The sequence below is a fragment of the Passer domesticus genome, chromosome 3 (genome assembly GCF_036417665.1).
Source record: "Passer domesticus isolate bPasDom1 chromosome 3, bPasDom1.hap1, whole genome shotgun sequence".
Taxonomy (NCBI): Eukaryota; Metazoa; Chordata; class Aves; order Passeriformes; family Passeridae; genus Passer; species Passer domesticus.
This window is the reverse complement of record NC_087476.1, coordinates 123,020,908-123,042,485: the sequence shown is the minus strand read 5'-3', so window position 1 is coordinate 123,042,485 and position 21,578 is coordinate 123,020,908. Positions and strand designations below refer to the sequence as shown.

The 21,578-nt window shown below is 49.2% G+C and overlaps 1 protein-coding gene and 1 long non-coding RNA gene across 8 annotated transcripts in view; one reads left to right on the top strand and one right to left on the bottom strand.

Annotated features, from left to right (window-relative positions):
- The window catches only part of SNAP25 (synaptosome associated protein 25), a 64,068-nt gene extending 58,692 nt beyond the window's left edge, over positions 1 to 5,376 (bottom strand). The window contains exon 1 of one of the 2 annotated variants that reach the window (XM_064415707.1): positions 5,052 to 5,376. The gene's annotated coding sequence lies outside the window, so the exon portion shown is untranslated. The remainder of the gene's footprint in view (positions 1 to 5,051) is intronic. The other variant, XM_064415706.1, reaches the window with a different exon arrangement.
- Positions 5,377 to 10,401: 5,025 nt separating this feature from the next.
- Positions 10,402 to 21,578, top strand: part of LOC135297799 (uncharacterized) — a 47,882-nt gene continuing 36,705 nt past the window's right edge. For all 6 annotated transcript variants that reach the window (XR_010359751.1, XR_010359752.1, XR_010359755.1 and 3 more), the window contains exons 1-3: positions 10,402 to 10,551; positions 10,836 to 10,867; positions 21,455 to 21,575. This is a non-coding gene — a long non-coding RNA (uncharacterized LOC135297799). The remainder of the gene's footprint in view (positions 10,552 to 10,835; positions 10,868 to 21,454; positions 21,576 to 21,578) is intronic.

Below are 21,578 nucleotides of genomic sequence, written 5' to 3'. Positions count from 1 at the left end.
GGATACAAATTTTAGTTGTGAGCACTGCCACAGTCTAGGATAACTCTCACTTTGCTCATGGATTCTACCAGCAAATGCTGGCACAAAAACTTGGTCATATCAAAAGCACAAGGAAAACTATAATTATATGAAAACATATAAGAACATTTCCTCTTGTTCAGTTTTAGGCACTTGTACAGTGAGACTTGGCTTTGCCTCTGTTCTTTCATATTTCAACTCTACAAATACATTTTGCCTTTTTAAAACTTGAGGGAAGAAGCCTAATTTCCCTGGGCACTTAGTGGAATGCAGGAAAACTTCACACTAGTCCCCAGCTTGAAAGAAAAATTAATGGCTACAGCTAGGAATTTCTGACTTGTTCTGCACGCAAATGTGCCTTTAGGAAAAATTCATCTGTGTCCTGGGTTTTACACCATATTCAAGTTCTGCTGGTGTTATGTACCAGCAGAGTGCAGCAGAACTCAACCTGAAACAGACAGGCAGCATTCCTCCTCCTCTGCTTCATCACTGCTCCCTGTCACCGCTTCTGAGGCAGCCTGGCCATGAGGGTCTGCGACAATGAGACCAGACCCTAAAAAATAGGGATGGCCTTTGGGAGGGCAGCATCTGAAATGAGATCTATTTTTAGAAGAGCTGCTCCCTCAGCAAATAGACCAATTTCTGGTTTAAAAAATTAACAAGGAGTCCCAGCTTGAAAAATTATTGGCCTGTAGAGTAGTACAGCACTCAGTTATGCCACTTCCCACCAATTGACAATGGGGCCGAATAATAAGTTAAATCCCATTCAAAAAGTGAAACAGAGCACTGTTAGCTCTAAAGAAAAAAAAAATCTCCTAAATAGCCAGACAGAGAACAGATTGGTCAGCACTAACTTTCAGCTCTAAAAGGCCAGGAACAGCCATGATTAATTACTTAGTGTTTCCCTCTTCTCCTCCCTGTGCCTGGAGTAGAATTCAGCTTTCTCTGGTGGGAGATACCATGTCCCGTATTTAAAAAAAAAAAAAGGAAAAAAGGAAAATGTTATAATGCAATATTACATTCTCTTTAGACTCACTAGTGCTAGTATATTTCAGAGGGAATATGTACAAAGAATTTGTTTCCCTTTGAAAAACCTAAACTGCTAAATATTCCTTTACAAGTCCCACAAAATTAGGTACAAGGAAGCATTTTCCTTGATTCCAAGTGACTTTGGCTTAGACCTGCTGGAATAATCAAAATCAGAAGGTGACACTCATCATGCTTCACATCAGGGTCCTAATGCCCCTGATGTGTTTCTTTCATCCTGGTGATCTTTAGCAGGAATTAAAAGAGGATTGTAGGTGAGCATGGGGTGATGAGAAAATAGCAAGTGAACAAGATGAAAGATGCAAGAGCAAAGCTAAATTTCCTTCAAAAACAGCAGGGCAAGTGGTTCAAACACTTCCTCAAGGCCACTCAGATCTACTTTTGGGTCTTGCAATGTCAGCCTTGGGCCATCACAAAACAGGAAAGAACAATTTTGAACCTACGCAGTTGACTTGTCTTTGTGCTTGGTGGAAAGTCCTAGAAAATTTAGTGGGATGTGGGACAGCACATTGAAAATTATGATCAGATAAGAAGCAGATTTTGCTGGTGGGAGTTTGTGTATCTAAGCATTTGCAGAGGGCGTAACAAAGGGGTGACAGACAAGAACTAGAAATATAACTTGTGTGTTTTGGAGAAAGTGCTCATTGCAATACAATGCAGCAAGCTGAATCTGCAAGGTCAGTAGGCAAGAAAGACAGTTTATTGAAACTAAGGAAAAACATACTGTTGAAGGCTCAAAAATAATAAGCTAAAAAAATTAAACTATTCCTTGACAACTTACAGCCTTGAAAAACTCTATCCAGCATTCCCAGGAGTAGATAGACGAGCCCTATGCGCGCTCCAAAGCCCAGCTTCCTAGAGGTAATCATGATTTGCCTGAGAAGTGCATCCTGCAGCAGCTCTCCAGCAACACATTCTTCTTGTCTGTCTCAGACTGTAAAGCTCTGAAATGCTTGAACCAGTCTGTTGTTACAGATTGCCTGGCACTGGCCCAGCCCAAAGGTGGCTGCATTGGTAGCAGGGCATGAAACTCCCCAGACAGAAAAATGTGCTCTGCCCAATGAATGCTGCAAAGTCAGCCTGGTCTGTTGTGGTTTCACCCAGCTTTCACCCTGGAAATCTCTGAAATGAGTGTGTGTGGGGGTACAAATATGTACAGATGAAAGTACCCTCCTTATGTTATAAAACGTTGTGACAGAGATTTGGCGGAACAAAAAAATTCAAGAGAAAGAGTAACTGTGTGACAACAAGCCAAGGTAAAGGGAAAACAGTTTCTATTATTTGATCCTGAGAGAAGAAATCATTAGCAAACTGCGCCCTACACCAAGCCATATACTTTCTATTTTTCCCTGAGGGTTGCTACAAATGCAGCAGCTGTAGCCCTGTGACACATAGACACACAAATCGCTGAAGTTGTTCCCACTGACAGGAAAAGTGTTTTGTTTCGTTACCTCGCGCAGTTAAAGCAGTGCAAGCACTAGGCAAAGACCGTGCTTTATTTGCCTTAGCACTTTAATCTTGCCATTTGTCGCTCTACCTAAAGCATAGGGAGAAAAATGAAAAGCTTTCCCTTGACCTGAAAAGCATCTCCCACCTCCAGTGCAATAAATCTGGGAAGTGGAGCTGCATCTCATTAGATGTATTTTGAGGGCTCATGCTGGCTGGATTCTGCTGTTCTTTCTTTCACTGCCCCCATGAGTTCAATGGACACAAAGCCTGGTCCCGAGAGCTCTCGGAAATGCCACTCTCATTTGCTAGTTAGCTGTGGAAAGAAAGTTAAGCTGCATTTATTTGGGGGTTGCTATCTAGCTGCATTTGGTACTGCAACATGCTGAGTTTCTGCATCTCCTCTTGACTTTAGAGGTAGCCTCAAGGTTTTGCTTTTGTCAATCAGGCCTGCCTGCATCTTTGGTCTGGTCACCTCTGTTATCTTTTTGGCACCCATCCTAGGAACCAAACTCTTCAGCTGTCACCTCCTGGCTGACCCGTTCTGCACGATGCAGCAGCAATGGAAAACCACTGCTGCTTCTTCCTAGACTGGCTTCTTTGCAGGATGTGAGGGTGGCTGGGGGCCTAGGAGAGAGTCCCTTCCCCAGCCATTCCCACCAGAGCACTCATCTCCCAGATGGCTCCATCCCTGCCCTTGCCACCCGCAGGGGTGGCTGCCCCACACCATCCTCGTGCTGCTCGGTGGGGGAGCTGCTCCATGCCCAGGGCTAGGACGAGGCGGGGGTGTGGGACAGACATGTCCTTGCAGATGCTGCGGCCGGGGCTGGAAGCAAACGGGTCTGGATTAAGGGGCTGCTCTGACACCCGCAGGCAGCGCCGCAGACCAGCCCCCCATTTCCCCCCTCCCCGCTCTTCGGCTGGGAACGAAACCGGCAGCAATTATTCAAGCCAGGCACGTAAATCTGGCAGATCCCGCGGCTCCGCTTTGACGCAGCTACGCAGCGCAGTGTCTGGACACGCAGCCCAATCCCCCTTTCTCCCCTTGTTTATTCGCCCCGCAGAAAAAACCCCAGCGAAGTTACCAACTTGGGACCGCACCGAGGCGTTTGGGCGGCTGCGGTGCCGGGAAGCGGAAAGGACGGGCGGAGGGAGCACCGGCGGCGCCGCGGGAGCCGGGGCCAGCAGCCGTGACGGGGCAGCCCGCGTTACATAAGGCGGCGGCTCCGCACCGCTCCGCAGCGCGGGGACCGGGCGGGGGGGCCACGTCCCCCGGGCCGCGGCACGCAGCGCCCGCGGGCACCGCGCCGGGCCGCGGAGCCCGGGGCTGCCGGCGCTCCCGGTGCACGGCCCGCCCGGGGACCCGCGGGCCGCCGTTATGTAACCCCCGCCCCCGTGCACACACGCCTCGCCGGGAGACGGGCCGCGGTGCCAAACGCCGATTAGTTGCAGGAACTGATGTTACGAGCCTTTTGCTGTTGTTGTTTGTTTGTTTTTTAAATTTTAAATTTTCTTTCTCCCTCTTCTCACTCTGAGCTACAGAACCACAACTGCGCTTGCCCGCGGTCCTGTTCTGGAATGAGGGAGCACCGCCGCTCGCCAGCCGGGAATCTCTTCCCAGTCCCGTGTCCGGGGGGGCAGCCCCGGGGCGGGGGGCGCGGAGCCGCAGGGCGCTGCAGCACGGCCGCCTCCGCTGCCGCGGTGCTGAACAGGCACAGACACACAGACACAGGCACAGACAGAGACACAGACACAGGCACAGGCACAGACACAGACACAGGCACAGGCACAGGCAGCTCGCGCTCCCCGGTCCCGGCGCGGGCCCTGCGCTGTCCGCGGTGCTGAGAACACACACGGACACACGCACAGACACAGACAGACACACGTCCCCTCCCCGTCCCGCTCGGGCCCGGCGCTGTCCGAGGTGCTGAGCACACACACGGACACACACGGACAGACACGGACAGACACACGGACAGACACACGGACAGACACACGGACACGGTCCCCTCCCCGCGCCGCTCGGGCCCGGCGCTGTCTGCGGTGCTGAGCACACACACGGACACACACGGACAGACACACGGACACGGTCCCCTCCCCGCGCCGCTCGGGCCCGCGCTGTCCGCGGTGCTGATGCTCCGCCGCAGCCCGGCGCGCTGCGGGCGCTGCAGTGCCCCGGGCGGCGCAGCCCGGGCCGGCCCAGCAGCGCAGAGCGCCCGCACGCCCTCCGCCCCGCTCGGAGCTGGGAATGGCGCTGCTTCCCCTTCTCCTCCGACACTGCCTTCTCCGCCGGCCTCCGGCCGCCCGCACGGCCGAGAGGCACAGCCCGGCTGCCTCCCCTGGCTCCAGCCGGCGATGCGGCTGGCGGCGAAATCACCCCCTTCTCCCTGCCCTTCTCTGTGCCCGCAGCAGCCCAGAGGCCGGAGACAAAAAGCCGAACGGGTCCCACTTCAAATATAGCCTCTTTCTGCATTTCATTCTCGCCAATACCGCCCCCTCCCCGTGCCGAGCCGGTGCCCGCGGTGGTGTCCCACCTTTACCTGGGCTGGCGGAGCGCGGCGCGGCGGGGTCGGTGGCTCGGTGCCGCAGCTGGATGGGAGGCGAGGACGGGAGGCTGCTGACCTCCGCGGGTCTCCTTCTTCAATGGATCGGGAGCCGTGCCCTCATCAAAGATGGCCGTCCGCTCCTACGTCAGCAGCTTTTAATAGCGCTCCCCGGCGGGGGGAGCGGAGGGGGCAGAGCGGGCCGGGCGGGCTTGAGTCATCGCCGCCGCACCGCTCCCGCAGCCGGGCCCGCCGCCTCCCGCCGCCTCCCGCCGCCGCCTCCCCGGGGCCGGGGTCGGGGCTGGGGGCCGGGGGCGGCTGCGGGCCAGCCGCCCGGGCAGGGGGGCAGGGGCCCTCCCGCAGCAGCGATTTCCTCCGCCAAAGGGGTGGTCCGAAGAGGGTATCCCTCTGAAGTCCCCGGTACTCCATATATGGCCAATCTACGTGGGCTTCTATTTTTATGTGTGAATTCTTCCTTCTCTCCCCTCTTTTTATTTCTCAGAACATCCTGCCAGGGGTCTGGGTGTGTTAATCTGTTTATTCTCCCTCTCCTCCCTCCCCTCTCCCAAGTCGGAGCAACCAAACACGAGGAAATCCATGGTTAAGGACATGTGTTGTGACTGATCATTTGAGGGACAGGTTAAAAAACGAGAGAGAGAAATCAAAAACAAAGCCTGGACAAGTACAGGCACGCACACACAGCTCAATGAGCATATCCCACTGCTGCTGAGGAAGGAAACAGTAACTCTGTTCGAGGAAAGTGCCTGGCTTATTTATAATGAATTAATTAAAATATTCATTCCGAGCATACCTAATTTGGAGCAAATGGAGCTGTCTCCAGCGTGATTTCTAATGGGGAGGAAATCCTTTCATTTCATGCAAAACGGTGTATGTTTGTAAAATTTATCTCTTAATGGGGATCTTAATGAAGGTTGGGGATTGCAGTCGAAGTGCGATGCTCTCTTTCATAACCTCAGTCATCCTTTCCCTTTCACCCCACAAGCCTTGGCTTTCATTTATGGAACCATCCAGACCAGGAGATGAGCAGCGATGTCTCCCTATTCCCTGTGTGAGCCTCTCCTGCTAGCAATGAGCGAGCCCTGGCTGGGTTTAACTCTCACACCGTGCGTGCAGGCTTTTCTGAGCAGTCTGCGGATGGCAGAGTCAAAACATCAGTTCCACATGAGGATAATTCCATCCTCATCCTCCCTTCTTGCCCCCCCTTTTGCCAAGGCGAAGAAGACCGGAAGAGCGGGGAGGCTTTGCAGCTGTATTTTGGAGCGCGTTCATCTCGTGTTGTGGTTGTATGGGCGGGGGGGAGGGACGGGGAGGGGAGGGAGGGAGGTGCGGGGGAGAAGGAGAGAGAATTGCGGGTGATTCCTCCTCCCCTGCTCTGTAGTTCCCCACAGAAAAACGTGACTGTAGATCGTGCTTTGTGAGTCGCACCCTCTTCCTACGAAAATATGTCCTTCAGTCTCTTTTGAAAGGAAGCAGTCAAAAGTTTGCTAAATATACGAGAAGGAATTCTCAGTCGAGAGGGGCTTCCTGCTGCATTAGAGTATCTAATGAGCTGTGCACACGGAAACCGCAGGGAAGGAGAGAGTCTGTCATGCTCCCGGGCTGTAAACACAGCCTGAGACTAACACAGTGCAGACACCCTCTCCAGGTGAGGGATCTGGAGCAGCAGCCTGATTGGGAAACGCACTTAGCGTCACAAAGGGCGCTTCGGGAAAACAAAGCTTTGCAGGCCGGCTCCCGCAGGGGGAATCGCGCCCTGCTCTCGGGTGAGGTGAGCACTGCGGACGGCAGAGGAGCCCCAGAGCGAGCCCTGCGCTGGAGTCCAGGCTGCCCGTGTGCTTGCACCGTGCCACTTCCCAGCACACAGAAAGTTAAAAGGGATTCTCAGTCACACAGCTCGGCTGATAGGTGCTCCAGAAACAAGTATGATTTTTGAGACAGCGATACTAGTACTTATTAATAATTCATATTAACGCTAGATAAGGGAAGCAAAGGAAAGATTATAAACTGTTGTTTTGGCTAAGCCACCAGCACTGCAAAATGCTGGCTGGTTTGGATTCAGCCCAATAATGCCTCGGAGAAGAATTTCAGTCCATTGGATACCAGCAGGGATGAATTTGGCTCTGTGCACCAAAAGCCAGGGACGAAAATGCAGTGAAGGCAAAATAAAATGCAGCACAACTTGGGGAAAGAGATGTGAGGAATGGTAAAAGGGAGAGAAAGCAGAGAGGGAGTGGGAGGAGGACAAGAGGTAGTTTTCCAGTGAGAAAACTGGGTTCAATTTAAGATTCATTTTCCAGCTCTGCTGCAGCAGAAATCACGTAGTTTAATAAAACAGCACAGGGCAGAATCATTAGGTAGATGACAAACATTCCCCAATAAGCTAAGCAGCAACAACTACGATTCGTTCTGAAAGGAGCGAGGGAAGGGCTGGACCTGTGCTGCTCAGGAATGTGGCTGCCTCTATCCTGGGAGATGCAGAGGGGGGCAGGCTTCTGCACCGCAGCGCCGGGATTTCTGTCGCAATAAGTGCCACGGAGCAATTTTAACTGATTCTTTAGCATCTTCTAAGGATAATTTTTAAAAGATAAAGAAAAAGCACATGGGGAGTTCATTGACTCTATCTGGTACTATTTGAACAGTCGTTTCACACTGTGTACAGGGGATATGTGAGAAGAGAAGCCTACAAATGAAGTAGGAGGAGAGAGAAAACCGGAATTTGGTCTAAGAATGATTCAGCTCCTTCTTAATTATTCAGGCAAATATTCAGCAGGCTTAACAAGCAGTACCTGTGGGCACAGCCCATGAATAATGAGGCAGGAACATGCTCTCCTGCATGAGAGCAGCAGGATGTGTGCTCCCACGTTACCGGCCAGGGGCCGGGGAAGGGCAGGAGAGGCAGAGCCCGCAGCAGGTTAAGGGAGAAAGAACGACCCCTGCTTTGTCCATGGTTAAGAGCTGTGGGCAGCGGGAGCTTCCTGCTGCTCACAGCATCACCTTCAGCCTGCAACTCGCACCCCTGTGTGCTGCAAAGCTGGGCTGTGAGGCTGCCAAGTGAGGGGAACACCAAAATGCTGGCAGTGCCACCAGGTCCTGGATGCTATTTCCTGGGCTCTCTTAGAGTCAGTTGTAACACAAAGACTGCCTTGAATCTCTCCACCTTCCTCAGACATTTCCTTTTTTTTTTTTCTTTTTCAGCAGAGAGGGAAATGTCTTGTTTGTCCAAAAGCTGCTCATCCTGGCCTCAAGTATGTGGCTGGGAAAGAAATTGAGCTAAGCATAGAGCAAACAAGAGGGGGGAAATGTACCTGCTTTGGCACTGAGCATTTCCCAGCCTCTCTGATTTCTGCCTGCTCCCAGGCAGAAATGTGCAATAAGAACAGGCTGGATGGAGCCCTTTTCGCAGAACTCCTAATTGCCTTCTGTCATTCACTGCTCTTTATGTAACTCGAATTTTGACCATCAACAGCACTTGTATCTATGTGCCCCAGGCTCCTTCTGATTAAATTTGAGGGAATGGCTGAGCCTAATTTTCCCCTGCATGTTTAGGATCTCTAGATACACAGTTAGGCTGTGGGCTTTTTTAAGGACCTGTCTGTGATTGGGTGCTCCAGTTTAGGCCAAGCCAAGATTTCTCTGAGGCTTATGTTCAAAATTAGAGAGATTTAAAATACAATTGTAACATAAACCCTAGAGATGAGTCCCCACTGATTTCCTGATCACTCTTTGAGATGTGCAGAGCCAGATCCCCAAAGATGTTTTAGTACCTGATTCCTGACTAGTTGCTTAAAGAGCAACCAGGACTTAAATATTTGACAAGTCTGGGTTCCACTGCTGCCCCCAGCTCCCCCTGCCTTGGCTGGGTCCTTCTCTCGGCTGTGCTATAACTGTGCCATTTCCTGCAATGCCAGACTTCAGCATCTATTATCCCTTATGCAAAGGAGAAGTAGTCACAACATAACCTCATCTCTGAGGATTATCATCTGCTATGGAGGTAGGACTGGTCTCAGGCCTCCAGAAACCTTGCCAATGGGAATTTTAGGCCCAGCTCAGCTTTTGTGAGAGGAAAGCTCTGCCCAAGAAAGTCAAAAAGGTATTGGACACAGGGGAAGGAGGACTACAGCCATTTGATCTATATTATACAAAGGAAAGAAGACATAGAAACAGCTTTCTGTGTTCCTATGACACAGTCAGTAGGTAAGGATTAAAATCCAGTTTTTAATTTTAAATGATCCTGATTTAGTAAAATTAACTACCATTGGATTTTAATTCTCCTTCTGTGTATGTGACCTGAATTTGGGAACCACTTCAAAAACCTGACTGAAAGCTGAATTAAGAAAGGACAGAGGTCCCACAAAGCAGGACACAGGATTAACTGAGAGATGTGAACTGCTGTGTGGTGCTGCAGTCCCCTGTGTCTTTGGCCTAACTTTTCTGTGAGCACAAAACCACAGTAGCACACACCAATATATTAGCGCACAATGTCACTTACTTGCACTTCTCCATATGATTTTAGCCATATACTCTGACAACTAATCTTTGAGTGCAAATTAAAGCCCTGGTTTAATCCACACTTTTAACGAGGTCACGCTTTTGGGGGCTATTGGCTGTTTACAGGAAACACAGGCTACTTAAAAGTGGGACTTTTGGAACTGAGAAGTGCAATCCTCTTTGTGTGCAGGCTTTGAAACCAGTGGAGCTGTGATGAGTTCAACAAGCTGAACTGTGATTTTTAATAATCCACCTGGACATGAGGGAATGGTTGGTCCTTCCTTTATGGTTATAATTGCCAACTGCACAACTCTTGTGTTTGTTACAGTGTTTATTGAATCATTTTTGAATGCTATGAAGTGGTGTATGAGTACTAACTTCATTCCACCTATGCCTGATTATACTGAGTGAGGTGGATGGGATTTAAGAAGGGAAATAGAAACCTCACTAATCTTGCAGCAAAAGACAAAAACGTACAGCAAGCCAGAGGGCCCCTTTTCCCCCCAGATATTGGTTTCTGCCCATGGGATAGGCAGCCCTGAGCGGGCTACAGAGGCATTGGTTCAGGGCCACCAGCTGATGGTGAAAGCCACAGCACGTGAGCACCTCCTGAGATGCTGGCCAGAGCAGAATGAAGGCTAGAGCTGCCTGTCAGACCGTGCAGCACGGTGACCTCCTCTGGCTGTAGCACGTGTCCTGCCACCTTCTGGCTCTTTGACAAGGAGGAACATCGCCCACCCCCCTGGCATCCTGATGTGTCTCCCACCCTCACCTGCGAGGCAGCCTCAGCGAATGCAAACCACCCGAGCTCTTTCTACCTTCACTGTTTGCACCTGATTTGCTCTGTCCCAGCCAGGAGGGGGCTGTGGCTCCACTCCTCCCTTACACAGGCAAAAGGAATGGGGAGAGACAGATGCTCTTTTGGTGGGAAACTTCCCTTGCTCAAACTTTAACCCGGAGGAATGAATTTGCAGCTCAAAGAGGAGCTGTAAGCACCAAGTTTGTTCCCCTCCCTTGCTGTTTCCTCTCCTGAGAGTGCGTGGGAAGGTGTTGACTGTTAGTAGGTCTAGTTCCTGCTCTTCCTTCAAACTGGGTCATCACAATTTACCCTCCTACCTGCTGTAAGGATATGGGGTTTTTTCCTTCTCTACCCTTTGATATTATCCTTCTGCAATTCTCCCTCTCCTCCCCTTCTTTCCCTTCCCCCTGTTTCCTCCTCACTCTAAACAGGAGGAAAGTGGGTCACTTCATAATTGCTCTTCTCTATTTCAGAGAAACCCAGAGGCACAAAATGGAACAAACAGGTAAGTGTCACTAATTCAGGGGAACTTTAAAGATATTTTCCTTTTGGATTCTCCTGGGCTTGCTTCACCTGCTCCTTTCCCTTTGTTTCCAAACTCCTGAGGTAACAGCTAGTGCTGCTGTCTGGTTGTGTAGCTAAAATCCAAGTTGAGAGACCAGGTGACTTGGGATGCTGAAAGTAAGCATATTGGGCTTTTTCCTCTTCCTTTTATATGTGTTTTTTTTTTTTTTTTTTTTTTACTTCATTGGAATAAAAAAAAAAAAAAAAATTATGAAGGGGATGAGTTGTACTTAAATATGCCATGGAGGCAGTGATTCAGTGTTGATGCAATACTTTGCAATAACCTTGGGCATCCTCAGCAGTGATTCGGAAAAAAAGAAAGGCTTCCTCACTCAATAAGTCTTTATCTGTGAGCTGCCTGCCACACAACAGGGCTTTAGATCATCCTCAGTCAGACAAAACAAGAGAGGTGCAGTCCAGTCAAGCATACAGTGTTGGTTTTTTTAGTGTAGGTGCAGTCCCAGGGATTCTTTTGCCCCCAAGGCCTGGTTTTGTCAGGGCCATTATCTGCTGGTTTCGGTGAAACACTCCATGTGAAACACTTTGAGTCCTTCTCTGAGGAGAGAGCTGCAGTCTGCTCCTAGACTCCAGGACTTCCAGGGTTAGGAGACTCAGTAGCTGAGGCCTTTAATGGACAGGCACAACGTTTTGTCTTTGGTTTGAGGTGCAGGGCTCACAGATCCTAGGGCTGCACTGCTCACCCTTGGCTCTTACACAACATAGATAACTGACATGGAGTATGTCAGACTAGCAGGCTTGCTGTTCCTTATAGAGCCCACCAGTGCTACTGTCCATCACAAGATTGTTGTTGTAGGGTTTCAGTTTAGACTTTTGGGTAACACCTTTTGCTCTTATTTTCACCGTGCTGAGCAAGAAAATGTTTTGTCACCTTGGCAAATTCTGTTATTTGCTGTGCAGAGTGAAGGAAGAGACCAAGCTCTAGAAGAAGGACAGGGATCTGGGTTTTGCTCCTAGGCTGTATTTTGAACAACTGTACCATTCTGGAAAAAGTCACTTCCACCTTGAAAAGTGGTGTTTTGGGCTCAGCTACAAAAGCATCAGCCCCTCCATGAGCACTGCCTGGCACAGTCCTTGGTTTTTCTCTCACAGAACATGCTACTCTTTCCCTGTTGAAGCTGGAGTTGAATCTGCCTCTGCCTCCCTTCCTGTTGATTCTTCCTCCCTGTTAGGGATGTAAATGTTTCCACCTTCACATGTTGTTTACTGTATGTCTACCCAGTGGGACTTGGTGCTGCCTCTGCAATCGACCTCTCCAAGGAGAGCCTGGAAAGCCAAGGGGGCAACTGCCTGGAGAGGAGCTTTCTGTTTGTAGGGAAAGGGAAGGCAGAAGCTTGCTGGTCTTTTTGGAGACTCATTTCTGTCACCAAGGGCTCTGGGGGAAGCCTGAGGTGTCTGTTTAATCTCTGCCCAGAAAGGGACTACATCAGACAGGGGAAGAGGCAAGTCAGGGCCCGATGTCAGCTTTGTCACAGGATGTGCATCTGGAAAAATTCAGCTGACTCAAAGGAGGACAGGCCTGTTCTGTACAACAGGACTGAGTTTTATGATAGATCAGACAAACATGTAGCTTAAGGTGCTAACCCTTTTTGTTCCTCAGATTCCATATACATTGCAGTAGGATTAAAATTGCTCCTGGCAGTGTTCCTCAGCCTTGTTTGAGGCAAAAAGGAGTCTAATGCACCCTTAGTCGAATAGGAATAATCTCTCTGAGGATTCATGGGTCAATGTCTTCATGTATGTGTAAAATGGGAGTAAAAACTGCCCTGCTAACTTCCTGAGAATTTTCAATTTCCCTTCCTAGTGTTCTGCAGAAAATTTATATCTTTTTTCATTGATAAACTTGCTGAAAATTACAAGTGAGGGAAACAAATCTGTCAAGAACTCCCCAGCTTCTGAATGTGGAGTGTTGTTTTTTCTTCCTTAATTCACAACTGTTCAAAATATTTTGAGAAACTAGTGCTTGTCTGAAGAAAAGTCTACTTCTCCCAGCCTAATTCTTGCCTTTGGTGTTTTTAAGCTGTTTTAAGGAGTGTTCTTTGACCTGCCTGTATTTAAAATATGCACAATTATGGACTCCTCTTGAGTAATTAGCGAGCCTTGCTCTCACATGAGGTACATGCACAAGATGAAGCTGAATCGGAGATGTCAGTTTACTGCTGGATCTCCACTTCTCATGCAAGTACCAAACCCTGGGGTGTGACAACACCTGACCACCTGCAGGCTGAGAAGCCTGCTCCTGGTGTGGCAGGGGCTGCTGAGGGTCAGGCCTGGCTGTGCTGCCGTGCTGAGGAGCTGCTTTCGTGTTGCCTGACCCAGGTGTGCTCTGGCAGTGTAAGAAAGTGAGAGGGAAGGGCTGGAGAATGTGGAAATGATCCAAAATTTCCTGTGGGCTTTAACACAGGTCTGCAGACAGCTTTGGACTGAGGGATGATATGGATTCCTCTTGGATCACTTATAAATAGTTCCCTAGAGATTCTGCCTTACATGGCAGGAATCCTCATTATTTGAAGACTGTCTGAGCAACCCACCCACCAGTCAGACTGCAGCTCTTACACTTGCCAAAAAAAGAGACCCTTTATTAAGGGGAGTCCCTCAGAGCCAGCCCAGACCCAGCTGAGCACCCCCAGGTGAGGGTGAACCTCCCCTGGGACCTCTGCTAAGCCCATTACAGCCCTTAGCAGGCTCAGCTGCCTCTCCAGATCTACCAGTGCCCACAGCAGTGCTTCCTTTCTGCTTGTGGGCCTCAGAGCAGGCTTGTGGCATTTTGGCTCTGACTCCCAAAAATGCTTTTGAAAGATGTCCAGAGACTTGGTCTTACTCATGATCTGCCAGCCCCCTTCCAAGGTGAAGGGATGGAGTTAAAAGATGACTAGAGAAACACTAATCTATTTTAATTGTTTATTATCTTGTTATTTTAGTGTAGCTGCTACAGCTGAAACAATGTCATGTTCCTCATGGCCAGGATGATCCAGATAACAGGGAGATTAAAATAGGCTTTTGCCTCTGGCATTGTTTTTGCTGTTATGGTCTCAAGGGATGCTGGGGATGGCTCTGCTGGGAGCTGGGCTGCTGGCTTGGCTGAGCAGAGGAGATGGGGGCTCCTGGTGTCCTGTGCAGGCAGTGTGAGCCTCGCTGGAAGCAAAGGCAGAGGGTAAATGGAGCTGGTGTCCCCTCTGTGCCAGCTTCTGTCCCAGCCTGGATTCATGGTTTGCTATTTGACTTTTCCTGCACCTGCAGGATGGGGGTTTAGCCTCTGCAGTATGACTGTTGACCAGTTGTTTTTTCCACAGCTCAAGGAAGGTCAAACTAAGGTTTAGTGTTGTGGTGGTCAGTCACAGGCTGACTCTTGGCTTCTGGGTGCAGACTGTGGGGACTTGGCTGCTGGTGTCAGGCTGAGGTTTGTGCAGGGGAGCTGTTGAGCAGAGGCAGGAAGAGGTGAAGACCTGAGGGAGGAGCAGAGCCCTGTATGAGTTGAAGCTGTGAGGTCTGTCTGACTGTAAAAGGACAGTAGTCAGGCGAATTCTGATGGTCTTTGCCATGACACAGTGGTTGGGCAGGGAGCTGTGTGTGTTACCTGCTCAGGGGCTTCACCTGGGGTGCTAATGCTGCCTCACTTGATGTGCTCCAGGGTTGGCTTTGCCTTGTCCCTGCCTCAAACTTTGTGAGCACCTACCTGTGAGAGGATCCCAAGCTACCACCCAAGGGTTTCATGGCAGTAAATGATTCCTGGGGTGTTTTCAACCACACAGTACGCATGCAAACAGGATCAAGTCTACTGAAGTTTATATCTGACTCTTGTTTCCAGTAGTTCAAGGAACAGGAGAAGCTTCTGCCTGCCCCAGAAGCAGGAAAGCAGTGCCAGAGCCATATGCAGGATGAGTCTGGACGTGAAAACAGCTTTGTTGCAGTCTGTCTTTTGTGCCTGTGGTGCCTGTCTGGAGGAGGCATGGCAGGCTGATTCAAGGCAGGTGGCTCGGGGTGGGTCAGCACCACTTCAGGGCCTCTTGCCTCAGGCCCCTGCCCTCCTCAGCTCAGTCTGAGCTCCACCCTGAGCTGCCTGCCCTGACTGTATTCCTCAGTGGTCAGGATGCTCCTCCTGCCTCCCAGCCTTGCCCCAGCGTGGTGCAGAGCCTCTGGCAGGCACGACAGCAGGGAGCAGAGCTGCTCCTGTTCCCAGCAGGCAGGACCCTTGGAAGGCAGAGGCTGGTTAAACCCTTCACTCTCGAGCCTCTTCACCCACAGCGTGGATGGGCACTGAACAGACTCCCCAGGGAAGTGGTCACTGCCCCAAGGCTGCCGGAGTTCAAGGAGCATTTGGACAACACCCCAGGCACAGGGTGGCGTTGATCTTTGTGGGTGCCTCCTAACCCAGAATACCCCGTGGTTGTGCGATTTGGTTTCTGAATGTCCCCATGCTCCTGTGAGTCACCTGGCATGTGCCTGATGCCTCACTGGGTGATGCTCTCTGTGTCAGCACTGGAGCCTCTCTGCAGAAGGAGCCCTTTGGCTGATCTGACTCTCCTGCACAAACAGCCCAGAATTGATCATGCTAAGGCAGAAATAGCTTTGTGCTGGAGCCAAGGTCCTTTCAAGGTAGGAGTCCTTCCTCTGGGTGATTTTAGCAGCACCGGGCTTGTTGATAATCTCAGTACTTGAATTCATTGGGAATGCAGCCCCAAATACACGGTACTCAAAGAAATTTAAAATATTCCCTTTGGAGCTCATATTTGCTTTCTAGCTTTCAGCTACTTGAAAGCTGTGCTTCCAGCACTTACACCTCCAGCCACAGCTGGTAGAAAATGGACCAAAGATTGTTGCAGTGCAGAGCTTGGCAGAGTAGGAGCTGCCCTGCTGGTGTCGGGGGAGTTGGATCATATGCTGCCTCCTAAGCTTTGGAGGCTCCTCCCAGGAATTTTCCATTTTTTTCCCTGCTCCCCACACATGTGCTTCTGACAGGAGCCAGAATGTGGCCCTGCATGGATAGGGCAGCATTGCTGTGCCCTCTTGTGTTGCTGCAGGGGCTGTCCAGAACTTCCAGCTGTTACTGCTGTATTGCATACATGATCATTCATAACACAGCCTTATTCACACTGAAAGCTGGAGAAACTTCTGGGTGTGATAAAGGTACTGGAACTTTTCTCTTTCAATCGATCTGCTTGGTGACATTGACTGGTTTTGCTGGGGGGAGGGTCAAGGCTCTGTACAGTTTGTTGATTTTACCTTCCCCCATAAACAGATGATAATACAGCACAGGCTGAAGGGGGGAGCAGCCTGCATGAATTAATAGCTGGCATGACATTTCCTTGTGGAAATGTAGCTTACCTGTGTGAAGAGTCAGCCCTAGCACTGTTTTCTTCCTGCATGTAGAGCTTGGGATGCTGCCATCCTATGCACCAGTCCCACTGCTTATTTGGCAATAAGCAAGCGAGGCCTTGCCTGATACTGGGGATGAATCCACAGCAGGGAGGAATTCTCCCACACACTGCCAGGGAACAGATTTACTGCCACACATCCACACACGGTGCCGAATGCACCTAAGTCTCTTTTAATGTTCTATTTTAATTGCTTCTCTCAGCCAGCTGAGGATAAATCAGTCTGAAATTCACAGTGAGGATTTGGGGGTAGGGATCAAATGAGATTTTATTGATATTATTGCAAAAGGTCTTTTCTATCTTTTCTGAGTAAATGAGTTCTCTCCTTTTGGTTGTATTCAAGATCTTTCAGAACCAGCCTGCCAGCACCCCCCTGTGCACACTGAGCAATCCCTGTGCAGACTGCTGCATCCCCAGCCAGCAGAATGCTGCGTGCTGGCTGGAGCCCTCAGCTCCACCTGCCTGCGCTGGAGATCAGACTGCAGGGCAGGACTTGTGCTAGAAGCCTCCTGTTTTCTCTTTGGTTTTGTTTTTTTCCTCTAGACCCATTCTGTAGAGCTAAACTGCAGTTTTGCAGTGCTTGTGGGATAGCATCTGAGCAGTAACAAAAGCCAGCGTGTGGAACAGCTCTCCTTCTCTTTCAATGCAGGAGCAGTTGGCAGGCCGTAATCTGAATCTTAGCATTACAGTTCAGCTACTAAGTTTCATAAGTTCCTTTTTTAAAAACATTATGTAGAAATCCCTTTTTTTTTTTCCTGGTATAAAACCTTTTCCAAGAAGGGCGTTTGGGAGTGGTGGGTGCATCATAGCTTGAATATAACCCTGCCAATTATAAATTAACCTGACAGTAGTGCCTAAAGCAAGGCTAATCCCATCATCTCTTGTGCTATATAGCATATATAATGATGAAGATACTCATGCCTCAATGAGTTTGTGGTCTAAAATAGACAAGACTGGCGAAAGGCAGTAGAAAATAGCCATTTCAAGTCTCTGCTTTTCTGCTTTCAGTAATTTTTCCCTGTATGCTGACAACTCCAAGATTGTGCAAGGTAATGGTTATGATTAATCCAAGAGACCTGGGAGGTATTTAAATTTAAACTGATATGCTTCAGATCATAATTCAGACTCTCTCTAAGGAAGAAATTATTGATTTTCATCTTGATTTTTTTTTCTTTTTTTTGCTTGAGACAGTCTTGTAGCTGCCTAACTGGGGAGATGATGGGAAGATAAAGCAGTGTGTGTCTCCTCATTCCAGACCCTGCTGGGCATCTGGGGCAGGGCTGGCACCAGCGTGGTGTGGGTAGGTGTGCTGTGAGGGCACACGTGGCAGGACGGCGCAGCCATGCCTTGCTGCATGGCCTTGCAGGACCTGGGCAGCCCCTTGGCTCAGCAGCACATCACAACAGGGCTTCAAACAGCAGCTGGAGGCACTTTTGTGGTGGGTAGCAGCTCGGGTCACACAACAACTGCCGTGGGTTTTGTGCAGTGCACAGCAGCAGGGGAGAAGCTCCTAACGGCCCTGCACTTAAACCACCAGATTTCGCAGGGACTGAGCCCTGGCCTGCAGAGCCAGAGCTGGGCCGTGGCACTGCCCTGTGTGCACGCTGGCAGGCCTGTCCGAGAGCCACTTTCAAGTCTCCTGTGGACTCAGGTGCTCCAAAAGGCTGCTCTCCTGGATGGCTGGTGCCTAGGATGGCTGTTTGCCTCTGCCTAGGTGTGTGCAAGTATCATCAGCTTAATGTAGCTGAGGGAAAGGAAGGGAGGACAAAATCCAAGCTAGGCCGGACTGTTTGTAGGAAAAGCCCATGCTAGCAAAGGCATGAGCTTCATTCGCACTCCTCAAAGCAATAGACAAGAACCTGGTTAGGCACGACAAACTGTGATTCACTTATATAATGGTTTTTTTCCCTGATCTTAGAATATTTTTCATCATTAGGTCTGGCAGTTTTCATATGAACCTGTTTAGGTGCCAAGTAGTCAAACAATGTAAATGGACCCCTGAATTCTCAGTGGTTCCTGAGACCAACCAAGTACAAACTGTTCCTGATGGCTCCCTTGCTGGGGCAGGAAACAGGCCAGGCTGCAAACTGCCTTCATTCTCTGTGGAAATGGCAGGGCAATGGGAGGAGTGAGGCAATGAGGTTCCAGTTCTGCTGCAATTAGCTTTGCAGGTAAATCTCTCTACATGTGGATTACCTTTGTCATCTGAGAAATGGTGATTAGATTTCTCTCTTGAGATCTAAAGCCTTTGTTTTCTTTCTGCACATCTTGACTGGAAGATGAAATACCTGAACATTGTGTGCAGTTGAAATTCAGAGCTCTGGTTTGGGGACTCTACCTGTGTACTGCAAAGTTTCCAATTTTGTTCTCCCAGGACTCCTGGTTATGATTCAGTGGACACAGCAATTATTTTGTCTTTAATTTTTAAAAAGTTTGAGCTGGGATCTCAGTTCAATTTCTATTTTGTGCAGCAAAAGATGAGAGCTCGTGATATACCCCAAGATATTAAGAACTATAAAAAAGGTGGAGAACAAAAGCGTATCATAAAAAGTGAAATGTGGAAATTTTGGGTGGGGATGTGGCAGTATCCTCTTGCCTTTCTGAGTAGGAAACTGGATTTTCACTACTGTTTTTTTTTCTACAGGAAAGTTCTGGGGTCTGGGAGAGAGCAGGCAAAGCAGGAACATGCTCGGTTTTGTCTGCATAGCCTTCATTAGAAGTCAGGCAAAAAAATGCATTTTGATATTGTGGAATCCTCAAGTCTAAAGCAAAACCAGCAATGATGCATTCATGGAGGGGAGGAGTTTGGGGAAAAGTACTTGGGTGTTACCCCTCAGAGGTGGAGCCAGAGATGGTCAGAAAAAATAGCTTAGCTTGGCTTGACTATGCAGTGGTAGATTAAAAAACAGGTAAAACCCACTGCTTTGCTCTCTAGAGGAAGGCAGTAACTCGTGAGGGGACTTGTTTTCCATCTGCACTTACTACTTTTTTTTTTTATGGCAACCTGAGATTAAGTCCTCTTCTTCCACCAGTTTAATGTACCTTTTAGACAGAAAAATAAGTGAGGAGAGGAATTCTCTGAGCCAGCTTATCAAACAGCACAGGGCTAGGGACTGTCCTGCTTGGGCAGGGGTTGCCATTTCCTCCACGAAAAGGAGAATTTGTACAGTAATGGTGTCATCGTGCCTCAGCAGGGCTCTGGAGAGATTCAAAGGTTGTATTTGTGCTGAGTTATTACAGCTGTTCCGCTCCTGTGAGACACAGTATGGTTAAAAGGCAAAACATGGCATAGCCTGGTACTTGTGGGTACTGCTGCTGTCTTCCCATGTCATTTCTGTGCAGGCTTTGAAGCCTGGTGTTTGCCAGGGACCGTGGCACATGTCCTGCAGCGCTCCAGTGAGGGGGGACACAGCAGTGTGGTTATGGGAGCACAGGCTGCCTGGTGGCAGGTTTGCTGTTTTCAGGTGGTGTGTTTCGCTCTTCCATGAGTCAGCTGGGAATGTTGTATTGCATACACCTTGAAGCCTGCCTCAGGGGGCTGGCTGAGGCATGAGACACAAGGGTGCTCTAATGAGAAATGACATCAACAGTAGATAATGGGATAAAAATCCCACGTGGAAGCCAGCTAAAAATTGTAACTTGCCCCATTATCTTCACTTCCAAGGCATGATTTATTTGATGGAAGAAGTCAATTTAGTTACATTTGCCACTCTTGGAGCACGAGGGCCAAGACTGACTTGCTGACTTGTGCTAAGGGAAAGGACTGACTTCAGTGTAACTGGTGCTGAGCAGCAAGGCCTAACCAGCAGCAAAACTTAGGTCAGAAGAAATAGGATTGTGTGTACAACAAGGCCCTGCTGTCCCCATGTTTTTCAGTTAAACAAGTACTTTTCAGAAGCCCAGTGAAAATAAATAATGAAAGGGGTACTGAGATCAAGAAAAAATAATGTGTCCTGATATTTCATCCAGGGATACTTGAAACATCGCAAGAATCTGGAATCCACTGGGGAAATGAGTCTGAAATGACAGTGCTGTGCAGGAGTTGTTCTGAGAACTGGAGGAAGACACAGAGTTAAAAATAAAACAAAGCAAGGGAAGATGCTGCAGTAACTTAGCCCACTCTGTATTGCTTTTGTATAGGTGTGGGGGAGAAGGCAGGCAGCAGCTGGCTGCTTCAGAAAGCCTATTTTTATTAAGTCAAATTTCAAAAAGCCAATCCAGTCAATATGGGGTGTAAAACCCTTAAGATATCTTCTTCTGATGGTGGAGCCTCTATTTTTCATCCTCTCTTCCCTTGCACCTCCTGCCACAACAGGAAACAACCCAAGTGACTCTTCCTCCAGCATTGTTTTTCTGGGGACCCCCATGGTTCCCAGGGTACACAACATGAAAGAAACTAATTAGAGATCTGACCCTGAATGAATTCTTAATTGCAGCTTTCAGCATAGTGTGAAGGGGACTGATCTTATTAATGGCAGTTACTAACTGGTATTGGCACGGAATCACTGCTAAGTTTACTCTCTGGGGAAAATCCATCACAACAGCACCTATTTCTGTGACCTCTGTTCTTGGCAGTGTTCTTTCTGTTCATGTTTGTCACTGAAGTGCTCTTGGTGTCCCTAACAGAGGTGTCTGCGTTCTCTGGGGTCCAGCAGAGCAGCCCACATGGATTGTTCCAGTTGCAGGGCCCTGGTCTGAACAAAGCCATTGTTTTGCTCCCTCTTAAAGAGCAAGAGAAGCTCTTTAATCCTTCAGATGGTGTTTCCAGGCACAGAGTACTGATGAGGGGTGGGATACAGACAGACTGACAAAAAGATGCCTAGGAAAGGAATGACCACCTTCCTGAGGGAGGGATGTGCTGTTGGATTCTTTGTCATTGCTCTCTTCCAACGTGTTTTATCTTAGTGCTTCTCAAGCCATAAAGTGAGGAGAGCTCCCTTTAGCTCTGAGCCTCTCCCAGAGCCAGCCAAGGCTGCTGCTGAACCTTTGTGTGCTGTGAATATCTTTCAATTGCCTTCAGATAATTTTACTGATCACTGAGTGGACACCAGTGACCTTGGACAGCTGGAATGTTGTAAGAGGTGAATGATCCCACTCCTGCAACCAGCTCCTTCCAACACCCGTTTCCTTTACAGCACACCCCACAGTATGGCTGCATGGAATGTATGGAATACTGTGTCCTGCTGAGCAGAAGAATGAGAATGCTGGGATGGTTTCTCTGCTGGCTTAAGAGGAGCTGCACACATGGCAATGAAGGTG